Raw genomic sequence first — 4,441 nt, 5'->3', positions numbered from 1 at the left:
CAACCAGCTCTGCTGCTTTTGGGAAACTCCCTGGTGCTCGTCTGAGTGAAATGTCCATGTATTGCCACAGGAGTGTGAGATGGGTTGGTCTCTACACCTCGGAGACTCAAGCATAAAACTGTGGATTGTGACTATAAAGTGACAGGACAGGATAAAATTTATTTAGCTATATCATTGTTTGGGTTTTTAATAAGAGTTCTGTTTTGCTACCAGTAAATTATAGTAATGATGGTAGAAACTGCTTAACCACCCAAGAGCCCTACATCAGGTCTGAGTTACAGCTCACCCAACTCAGCACCCACTGGAGTGTGCTACAGACCCAGTCACCATCTGGGGACCTCTCCTGTAGATACCACCATGGCTCAGGATCACACCAGGTACTCAGGGGTGACAGAAACAGCAATGAAAATGGTACCTGAACTTCGGGGTGAACATCTAATCTTTAAAAAGTCAAGAAGTACTTTTGATGGAGGTAGATGTTGTATTTTCCTGTTACCAGCAGCTCAGATCTTTAACAAAAGGTTAAGGATTACTGCCAGAAACAAATACGGATATCTGTGTGTAGAATTATCTGTGTTTTCTCTAGCAGTGCTGGTTGTCTACCTCAGTTTCTTCTTTCCATCCTGACTGAAGCCACAGACTGGTCACTCTTCTAGTTCAAAAGTCCCAACCACTCTCTGCAATGACTATACTTAATATCCAGAGCTCATTAAAAAAAATTGGTCTTCATGAGCTTTGGAAGAAAAGGAATTTAAGTTTGAATGCAAAGCCCAGTCCTGGATAAACCTGGGGTCTCCACTCATACAAAGCCACATCTGTGATAATCGGAGCTGAAAGGGAAGATTTCACCTCTGAGGCTGATGGAGAGCAAAATGATGAAAGGATTTTTTTAGTTGTGAAAAGACGGATCAAGGGTTTTACTAAATCCTGGGTCAGAGGAAAAGTTGAAAATTGCCTCTGCTCTGAATCTGGGGCATTTCAGACTGAAGCAGGTGTGCCTGAACATTTCATGTATGCTCATTTAATTCCCTCTATTTTCAATTCCCTTTCCCTTAAATTTTATTTATGTGTTTCTTCCAACAATATGATAGCATAAAACAGCCTAGTTACAAAGCTTCTCTCTAAATGCCTGATTTAAATAAAGCATCCATTAATTTCTGAACCAACAGTGATACAACATAAAGCAGTACATTATTTTTCAGAATCTGGTTCTGCAAACAGCAGACCATTTGACTAAAATATTGCTAATGTACAAATAAAGTCACTCTTGTGCATTAGTGTTTTCAGGCTCAAAGCTTTAATGTGTTATTTTAGAGTACAAATATTTTCCAAGGTGAAAAATATAAATGCTACTATATTTAAGTCCTCACTAAAATGAAGCACAGAAAAAATTAGTGATGAAGACTTTTCTTCTTGCTAAAGGACTTTTATCAATTTTAACAGAACATCCTTAATATCCACCTAGAATATTATGTGTATAGTAGGTTGCTACTCTGTAATTGGTTTGGCTGATTACAATGATTACAGTAAGTTGGCACAATAGTAGAGCTACCTGGAGAAAGTACTTCTGCAGAGTGCACAGAAATCTGCTCACTGAAGACCATATTGTGTGTTTAGAGGTCAGAAATTCTGATTTACAAGAATGACAGCTTTTTAACTTTGCTTACATTTCTTTCAAAAATAAAACTATCTTCCAAGTGCTTCTTAAAATAAAATTACAAAACCTTTTCCTATGGACTGAGATATTCATTTTGCCAAACTTTAAGAGATAGTGTTATCTCTTTTGTGGGCTAATCCAAGAAAGGTTATTTCAAAACACATTAAAGAAGTAATGCTTAGCTCTCTTTGTGTGAAATGGGAAGTGTTTAACACCACTGGACTTGCCTGTGATCTGGATTGCAGAGGTGATCCTCTTTGCTGGAGCTGCACTCTTCCAAAGGAAGTGTTGGCTGCACTTTGGCAGGCAGCACTGGGAGGAAGGAGCTCACAAGAGCTCACACCAGCCATGCCTGCCACCTGTGTGAGGGGCAAACCTGGGCCCCTCTGCACTCAGACTTCTTTTTAACACATAGACGCAGCAAAGAAGACAGTAACATCACACAACATCACTTCCCAAACACGTCCCCCTCTGGCACCAAGGGCAGCTTGCTAGTGGATGGTGAAGCTGTCATGAAAGCCCCAGCATCCTCCCAGCAGGGATCCCTCTGTGAGTGAGTGCACTGCACCCCTCTTTAAGGACTGAATGGCTGCCCACAGTGCCCCCCAGATGCAGGTTGCCAGTGGCTTTCTGTTGGCAAGAGGGAGAAACACCCTCACTGTGGGGAGGATGAAGTTGTTTTTAGCAAGCAATGACTACCCTTCATGTTTTCCAAGAGAGGAAATGAACCTCCAATTAATTATGACACTTGATTAGGTTACTTAAATTGCTGAATTTCTAGCAAAATCAGCAGCGCCAGCTCCCCAACACCATATGCGTGATTTGATGGCCCTTACAGTAATGCAGCTCTGCACACCTGTTTTATGGACATTCTCTTCACTGTTATTCAACTTCCATCTCATCACCGGGAATGTGAATTTCCACCTTGTGACTTCACAATCTTTCTGAGCATTGCTCTGGTGATCACCCGGTGATTTTTGGGCAGATTTTATTTCCTTGAAATATTAATGCATTCCTGATGAAAATAAACAGAGGCCTGTGACTATAATATTGCCTTTGGTCAGTTTTATGTCAATTGAAACAGAAATGCAACTTCAAAGCCCTTGAAGCAATGGGTGACTATGCAAGGAAAACATTGGCCTCCAATAAGATAACATACCACTTTAATTCAAAGTCTTATAGGAATTTCTTCTGATCATTAATAGCATGCAACTTCCTTATTTTCAAATCGTAAGAGTGACATTGGTAGTAGTAAAGCAGAATACGGAAAGTGTTGTACTGTGTTGTCACTGTGCTAACTCTGCTGAGAAGCCAAAATCTGTTTTTCTCCCCACCTCAATGCCTTCACCAGCTCTGAGGTGGGAGCTGAGGGGAGCCTGCAGTTCCCCTCTACTCCTTGCTGTCCTGGAGCTCTGTGCACCTTTCTTCCAGCCCAACAACCCTTCCCATAATTTCCTCCATTTCTGAGCAGGGGATGATTTTCAATCTGCACATTAGAAATGAAAAATCTGTGGGTAATTACATGTACCATATTCCCTGATGGAAGTGGAAGGGCAGATTGGAAGATGTGGGGTCCATGGGAGATGAAACAATATATGAACCCATCTGGGTTGCACTGAGATCAAAGCTCTCCTGTGGTCTGAAACCCTATTAAAAGACAGTTATGGCAACCTGGGCAAGACTGTTTGGGCAGAAGAACGCAGAAAATGAGACATCTTCTATGAGAAGGTACAAATTTAAGACACTTAAGTGTTGACTAATTGAAAAACAGTGAGAACAATGCTGCTATAAATTCAGCAAACTTTACCACATAAAAATGACCCACTAGGCTCCTAGACTAGGAATTCCCTATAATAGTAGAAATAGGTGAATAGGTGGTGAAGGATTTAAAAAAAAGGGCGTGAGGGGGGGATGAGATTCCATTTATTGCCATTTCCTCAACGTAAACACAGGAGCTCGTGAAACTCTGCATGACAAGAGACAAAGACCCTTCCTGGCAAATCAGTGGTGGCTGTGGCTGCCACTCCTACACCCAGAGGACGGAGCCTCCACCAGTGGGTGGTTGGTAGGGGTGTGGAAAGGACCTCCACCCAGCCAGCTGCTCCCTGCCATTGGATAAGGAATTGTCGGTATCCTGTAGTCTCCTGCTCTCCTCTGTGTTTATCCTGATCTCAGATCTGACTGTAGCTCAAGAAGTTACATTCCTGCAGACACTCTTGGCTTCAGGAACTGAAGGTTTTCTGAAAAACAATCATTTCTGTACACAGACATCGTGGCTAACGCCACAGGGCGTGCCCAGATGGGGACATGCAACAGCTTGCACAACACAGTGTCCTTGGAAAACCAGCAACTATTTCCAACGTTTCAAAGCAAGCAAAACCAGAACAGCCTCCTGAAGGAGGAGTATCTATCCATGGGAAGGTTTCTCCACACAGGACATCCAACTGGGAGCTTGCCATCACTTTCTAAAACAGGTATGTTGACATAGAGAGGCACAGCCCAGGCCCTGGTGCTGCTCTGCATACCAGGCACTGGCGAAACACAGCACTCAGGCATGGGGAGTGGGCACAAGTGCTCATCCTGATGCAACCTGTACCTCCCTGGGAACAATGGATCCTTTGCCTCTGAGGTGGTCACAGCCTGGATTCAATCTTTCCTACCCTCTTCAGTTCAGTGGCTGTGCAGGGGTTTGCCTCTTCTGCATTTTCACATCTCTCATGCTGTCTCTACAATTATATTTTTCATTTTCAAACTCATTAAAGCAATATTTGACTAACCCCATCC

Source organism: Geospiza fortis, unplaced genomic scaffold (assembly GCF_000277835.1).
Source record: "Geospiza fortis unplaced genomic scaffold, GeoFor_1.0 scaffold138, whole genome shotgun sequence".
Classification (NCBI taxonomy): Eukaryota; Metazoa; Chordata; class Aves; order Passeriformes; family Thraupidae; genus Geospiza; species Geospiza fortis.
Note: the sequence above shows the minus strand (reverse complement) of the source record.